This window comes from Aphelocoma coerulescens (assembly GCF_041296385.1).
Source record: "Aphelocoma coerulescens isolate FSJ_1873_10779 chromosome Z unlocalized genomic scaffold, UR_Acoe_1.0 ChrZ, whole genome shotgun sequence".
NCBI lineage: Eukaryota > Metazoa > Chordata > Aves > Passeriformes > Corvidae > Aphelocoma > Aphelocoma coerulescens.
This window is the reverse complement of record NW_027184085.1, coordinates 32,866,760-32,874,280: the sequence shown is the minus strand read 5'-3', so window position 1 is coordinate 32,874,280 and position 7,521 is coordinate 32,866,760. Positions and strand designations below refer to the sequence as shown.

The 7,521-nt window shown below is 37.7% G+C and overlaps 1 long non-coding RNA gene across 1 annotated transcript; it reads left to right on the top strand.

The window, feature by feature from the left end:
* Window positions 1–250: 250 nt before the first annotated feature.
* Window positions 251–2,743, top strand: LOC138103770 (uncharacterized). Its single transcript, XR_011147844.1, has 3 exons — window positions 251–417; window positions 1,254–1,377; window positions 2,391–2,743. It is a non-coding gene; the product is annotated as an uncharacterized lncRNA (long non-coding RNA).
* The last annotated feature ends 4,778 nt before the right edge of the window (window positions 2,744–7,521 follow it).

Sequence of the window (7,521 nt, the reverse complement as noted above, 5' to 3'; positions counted from 1 at the left end):
ACAAAGCATAGAGGAAGGAAGTGATTAACAGTGTCCTGAATGAAGTCTTCCCCACCCCATAGCACCTGCCAGCGATGGGAGGCCTAGAGGGAGGGGCAGACAGCTGAAGGTCATTAAGAAGGGGAAGCAGATTCCAGTGTGGCTGTCCTGGCAGAGGTGTATTGGGTTTGTTTCGTAGTGAACTGAAGAGATGGGTTTAGCTGAGCACTGGGAGTTGATTGTTTCATTGTTAATTTGTTTCGTAGTGAAATTGAACCCCAGAAGGGAGTTGAGCTTTGACCTTGCATGTGGTGTGTAGCCTGTATCATCAACTAACGGGGAGAGCCACATGGTTATGGAAGTGTTGCATGGAAAATGAAGAGCTGAGTTCCATCACCCTGAAAAAGGGTGTGAAGAATACATGGCCACCCAGGCTTTGTAAGTAAGCCATGATGCACGATACCCTTGTTAACCCAAGGAGTGGTTGCTGAAAGGGGCAACACTGTCAATGACCACCCAAACTTTTTAGAGTATGCAGAGGACACGGATGAGCCACTCCCTCACCCTAGGGATTGCAGCTGAGAACATACACCTACACATCCTCTCATTGCATTCATGTATGTGCATACGACACAAGAGCCATGAATATGTGCAAGTGCCTCACAATTACCCCTTTTTAATATTAGAAATCAGGTTTACAACAGTTTTTATGTTTTAGTATTGGACACTGCTGCACAATACACTGAAATAAACTTTTTGACTTTGGTTTTCTGACTGAGGACAAATTAAAAGTATAAATACTGGAATTAATTAAGTAAAAAAACCAGGTTCAATTTAAAAATTGCTACATTTCAAATCTCTGTCATTCAAAAATAATAAGAGAATTTTGAATAGAAATTTTAAAATGAATGTCTCAGGCAACCTGCAAAATGCATGGAAGTATAGCTTACCTCCTTTTTACATGACAGGAAGGTTAAGGTGTAGTCAGGTTAAATCACAGCAGAATGCACAGCAGTAGCATTGATAAAGATGCAAATATTAAATAGAGCATAAATCAGAACCCAGCAATGTTTTTGCTCAGAACAGAGCCAAGCCATCTGATTTTCAGGTCTTTGTTTAACAGTTCATACTGTGTTAAAAAAAATAAAGGCCTTTGGAAAATAAACAAATTGAAACAAAGTATAAGCTAGTAGTTTAGTCAAAAAACATTTGCAGCAATTATAACACTTTTTCTAGTTTTATCAAAATGCTTAAAAATGTGTATTATTTTACAGGCACTAGCTTTTAAAGAAGAAAAAATCCTTGCTCCCACTCTAAGATAAGGAGGTTTTGACATCTTGTTATGATATTCCTCTTGCCTCAATTACCTTGCTGATTTCTTTTGCTTGAAAAGCTGAGGTAAATGTCTTTCTGTTTGTTTCTGGTTTTCAGTTGACCATCAGGTTTAAGTTACAGTTATTTACAATCACTTGAATTCAGAAACTACTTCAGATGAACAAGTAAGATTCTATTTTTATTATCTGTGCACACTGTGGCAGTAGCTAAGAGTTACTGAGAGGGCACTTTGTGCTGCAGTATTTCAGTTGCTAACACTGTTCCCAAAAGCACTGTTTGCTATAAATTCCCAGCCCAAGGGAATAGAAAACAGATACTGCACATTGCATTCTGGGGTGGTACTGCAGACTCAGCCCATCATGAACTCTTCTTGCAGCCTGAACTCCATCATCACAGTGGGATTCAACTGACTCAATTCACCGAGATAGAGCTCGTGTATTTTGGCAGCGATGCAAAGTTGTGCATTTGAACTTTCCTTTCCTTTCCTACTGTGGTTGATTTTAGAGTAACAAAGTGAGAGTCCATATCTGTTGATTTAAGTTTTTGGGCTTAAAACTTTAGACAGTTTTTACTCAACAGAGTTTCTTCCTTTAGAGACACAAAATATTTAAGAATAAGTACTACATAAATATCTGTATTAAAAAAACCCCCACAGAAGTATTGTAATGAAAACTGCATTTAAAATTACCTGGAATCATTAGCAAACAAAAGATAATTCCTGCAGTAATTAAGGAGGTTTTCAATACTGAATTTTGATAAATGTGTTTGTTTTGGTTAATTTTCTCAGCAGTTGTATCCTAGTGATGAACACAAGATAAGAATTGATTTAAGCATGTAAAATAATTTAATTATGTCTGAAGGCAGACTGTGAGGGTTCAGAGGATAGCTTTTTCGTGTTTACTCATTTGTGAGGTGGACAGGCAGTTGTCAGATCATACTCAGTTTCCAATTTACAAAAAGCAGAAATAGAATTCTCGCTACACTTAATTTTCAATTCAAAAGTAAATAAACAACATTCTAATAGAGTGTAAGAGGGGTTTGCCAAGAATAATTACATTCCTTTTTTTTTTTTCCAGAAAATGAAATTTAATTCTTACCAGCTCTCACAATTCTGTTGGAAGATCCCTGTTACTTTCCTTAAAACTCCTTCTGGAGTCCTTTGATTGCATAAGAATTTCTAGGGTTGTTTCTTATTATGCTTTTAGCATTTTTATCCCACAATATAAAAATATGACCCAAATATGATCTAAGAACTCAAAACCTGAAAATCAAATATAAATAGCTATTAGAAATCACAATTTTATTTTCACTCTGACCAGTGGTTTTTGGACACTTTGTATAGGTAACACGAGATATCTCTTGAAAAGCACAGATAAAAAATTTAAAGCTGATTTGGTTTTATGACCCAAATAGTGGTAGAAATATGCTAAATGAAGACTAGATACAGATACTAAAAATTTGATACTAATACTTTTCATTGCTTTAGTTGTCTGAACTTACTACAATATGATATATTGAGACTGTGAACAATATAAAGTAAATATGTAGCCTAGACAGCAATTACATTAGATCATGTGTTGATTTTACTCCACTTTGTTCAGGGAATGAGGTATAGCTACAGGTAGAAGAATATATGTAGTCTCATGTTGCAAGCTAGCTCCACTTTTTTATTATTTTCATTTAAGTCTATGTATTCCTAATGAGTGTCAGCTTGACATCTATCTCCCCTGACCAGTTCTGCATCCTGACCACGTGACTCCTGACCACATAATCTGTTTTAGAAGTATGCTCAAAATTACGGAATTCCTGAGTTGCTCTGATATTCTGCATGAGCTTTCTGGCAGTATTTCATGACCTAGAGTATCCTTTGTGTTATTCAGTCTTTTATCTTTTCTAAGGTATCATTTCTGAGAATCCAACCAAGTTAATTTAGATGTCAGTACTTTGACAAATGACCTCTGAATAATCCAGCAGCAGTTTCAAATACAGTCTTTGCATCCCTGGGCCCCTGTCACAATGGCTAAGACTTCTACAGAAGCTCTTCCATGAGGAATGTAAGCAGCAAAGACAGTAGCTTCTTAAAATGTTGTAGCTTTATGGATTAGATTATCATATTTGTATAACCTCCAAGAACACTCAAGAAAATACTGGGGGTATATGAATTCTTATTATCTGTGTGCATAATTCTGGTTTTGTCTACTGTAAATAGGGAATACTTATCTGGCATATCTGAAGAATCTGTCATGTATTGTGCTAATAAGATTATTTGTATTTTGCAACATTCCTGCCAAATACCTTGATTTTTTAAAAAACAGATTTGGGAAGCTTTGTGCTAATGCCTCAGCTTGGTCAGGCACCATTTTAAACATTTCTTTTGGTGCTAATAATATATAAGTGTGCCAAGTCATGGAGACCCACTTCATTCTGAAACCTCTTGGTATGACAATAAACTGAGGAAATGTAGTCTCATACATGAGGGTCACTCAGCCTGCTACAAGTACTCACCCAATTGCACAGTATTTATTAGAGGGTGGTTCTGACCTCATGCTTCACAAAAAACTATTCTATTATTCTTGTGACATGCAGCATAGGGGAAATAGCTATTATATTGATTTATATTATGGATGAAGTGTTGTTTGTGGGTCCAAGGTCACACTTGCACTCCCCTGACTGACTCCTGGAAGAAAACATTTTCAGTCATTGTCCTTTTTCTCTATCCCGCCATTGTGTAGTGAGAAGCTGACATTGGTATTTGAAAATATTTTACAAGATAGTAAATACACATAGGAAACCATCTCTGAAATAGAAGGAGGAATTAGAAGGCCTATATCATCAAATCACACTGTAGATGCAAGAAAATAACAATGCTTCAATGCCTGGAGGACACCACTGCAAAGAAATATTAAATCTGAAAGACAATATTTATGATAGAAAATTTCAGCAAAAAATAGTAATTTCTCCCAGTAGCTAAAGAAAATCTGGCTGTGTGAATATAGGTATTTGCTCTTAAATAGGGTTCTTATTTTTTAAACATAAAAATACATCACCATGGGAGTTCCAAAAGATAAACTGTGCCTGGATACAGCAGAAGATTTAGTATTCCAGTATCCCAGACTAAATCAATAACTGGCATCTTATCTGGTCCATTTATTGAGAGAACATGATTTGCTTTTTCTTTGCATCATGTTAATGGATTTCTTTTCCTATTGAATAATACCTCTGTATGAATACTGTTTTAAAGCTTATTTGGGTGAACATTTCCTTTGTACAGATTATATACTTATCTAGGATTATATACAGCAGAGTGCTGCTTACAGAAATGCTGTTACTTGAGTCTGTTATTTTACAGTAACCAAAGTAATAAAAAATAATATATTTCACTGTTAACTTCACATAAAGGTTTGGGTAACTATGCAGCCTCCAACTCACCTGGAAAGTGAAAATTCTGAATCCACGCATCATTATCAGCATTCAGGGTAGTAGAAAAATCTTAAAAACATGTAACAGCAGGTAATACAATACCTTTCACTGATGTGATTTTTTAAATCATTATTTTCATTTAAGTACTGTTGGTTACATTGAAAGGAATTGTCATAGAAATTATGGTTTACAGAACCAGAATTACTGCAGATTAGTTTACATACATGTTACTAATTTGCTTATTCTTTTGCTTTATCTAACTTGCTGTTTCTTGGACTGGAACAGTAGTTGTTTGCCACTGCCTTAAGTCCCAGTGGACATACTGCCTTTGCCTTCGAGCAAAGCCTCTTAATGAAACCAGAGAATACTTTTGTCTGTCTTGGGCCCATGTCTAGACAATATTAAGTATGAGTTGCAGCTCTAATGACCTCCAAGAGGCCCACAACTTTCTTTCACACTCTTTTGCTTTGCATGGCTAAAAAATCTTCAGCTATGTGTTTCTATTTATTGCAAAATTTTTATTATTATATTTATTGCAAAATTTTATTTAGAATTTTGTCAATTGTCACATTATACCTGTCCTTGATAGCTCTTCAGTGCCTTTCACTCTGAGCAATGGAACGTCCTAGTGTCTATTTACTTTTAAAATCCCTCAGAAGTAAGTGTAAGTATGTGTTTGTGTGTCTGTGATGACTAGGGGACATTAGACCACAAGAGAAATGTCACACCATTCTTTGTTTCCTTCATTTTGGCATATGCAGGCCTATTCCTTGACCATTCTTTTCTCTAGTATTTCCTTTCCTTTCCTGAAAAATATGTGTTGTTTTACACATTAGAAACTTGCTATTTCTAAATCTCATTCTTTCTTATTACCACCTTTTGCTCGTTTCTCTGTTTTGATCATCCATGCAGGTAACATGTCCCTGTTTTTCTTCTCCTTCAACCAAGTCCTTCTTCCAGTTTAGCCCTGCAGTTATGTTGCTTATTGGGCTATCCTTCTTGCTCAGAGTTGGCCCTCCATGTTCTATTTTTCAACAAAACAGTATTGACAAATTCTTACGTAAGCTGGCAGCTTCCTATATTCCATCCTCCTCCAGTTCTAACCTACACTGTGGACTGCTGTAATCTCCACCTTCTCTGTTTTTTGGAACATCCATAAAGTCTTTCAGTGTCTGCACACAGTCACCTTTGTTTGTCAATCATTGTGTGGCCCTGCCAATCATCTTACCTCCTGTTGCCTGTTCTTTTCTTTGGAAAAATTAAAACACTTTTTCATCCAGTGTACATCAATGGGTTTCTTCTGCTCAGTTGGATGAGTCATCACATCTCTGCAACTATGTAGTCTGTAGTCTCAGAAGTTTTGTTTCTTTCTGATGTCTTGGAGTTGAAGTAGAAGTTGGCTACTAATGAATTGCAGTATTGTGGGAAGTACTGAAATATTTTCCTTTCTTCTCCAGACCGGTTACTTGCATCACAAAGTCCTTTTACCTGAGGTAATTGTATAGAATGCACATAGCATTTATTTATTTGGGGCTTTAGAGGGCACATGCTGTCTGTGCAAAGCCTTTCATACACAGTATTTCTCATATATTTAATCTCACTAAATGACATCATATACTACTATCCTAATATAGAGAAGACAAGACCTTCCCATGTGTGCTGGTTTTGACTGGGGTAGAGTTAATTCTCTTCACAGTGGCTGGTATGGGGCTGTGTTTTGGATTTTTGCTCAACACAGGGTCAATAAACAGAGATGTTTTTGTTATTGCTGAGCAGGGCTTACACACAGCCAAGGCCTTTTCTGCTTTTTGTACTGCCACACTGGGGAGGAAGTTTGGGGGTGCGTGGGAGGCTGGGAGGAGACATAGCCAAGATGGGTGACCCCAGCTGACCAAAGGGATATTCCAAACCACATGGCATCATGCTCAGGATATAAAGTGGGGGAATAAGGAGAGAGGAAGGATGTTTAGAATGATGGCATTTGTCTTCCCAAGTCACTGTTACTTGTGGTGGGGCCCCTGCTCTCCTGGAAGTGGCTGAACACCTGCCTGCCCATGTGAAGCAGTGCATTAATTCCTTGTGTTGCTTGGCTTGTGTGCACAGCTTTTGCATTACCTATTAAACTGCCCTTATCTCAATCCACAAATTTTCTAGCTTTTACCCTTCTAATAGTCTCCTGGATCCTGCTGGTGGGGGAGTGAGCAAGCGACTGTGTGGGGCTTGGCTGTCAGCTGAGGTGAAACCATGCTGCCATGCAGAAGCACTCATCCACACATACTCAGTAGTATATGCTGGCAGTAGGTCCATTCCTGCCTACTGCTTCGTGACTTGTGCCTCCTCTTTTTCAGCAGTCACATGGGGATGCAGTGCCAGCTTCCCTCCCAGGAGTCTTTCTGTGGATTTCACAGAGACCTGGGCAGAACATGCAAAGCTAAGCACCTTCTGCTCAGCACAACAGCAAAGTGGATGGTGTCTTTTAGGAAGAAGGGGGAAATAGGAGAAGTAACATCTGCTTCAAACAAAATGTCCAGCAAGTATAGTTTACCTGAAAGACAGTGAAATTGTCTCCTTCACTGCTACCATGTTGGCTAGTTTTTTATCGATCATATTGCAATGATAATGACCTGGCTAACAGATGACTGTAATGCTGATACAGTTCTAAGAATTAAATTTTCCTTCACATCCAGATGGCAGAAGAGTGTAACCGAATGGTTTTTATGCCAATTCACACTGGCTGGGAGCCTATGCTGAAGGCTATTGCAAAGTCCCAACAAAAAACCTGGATAT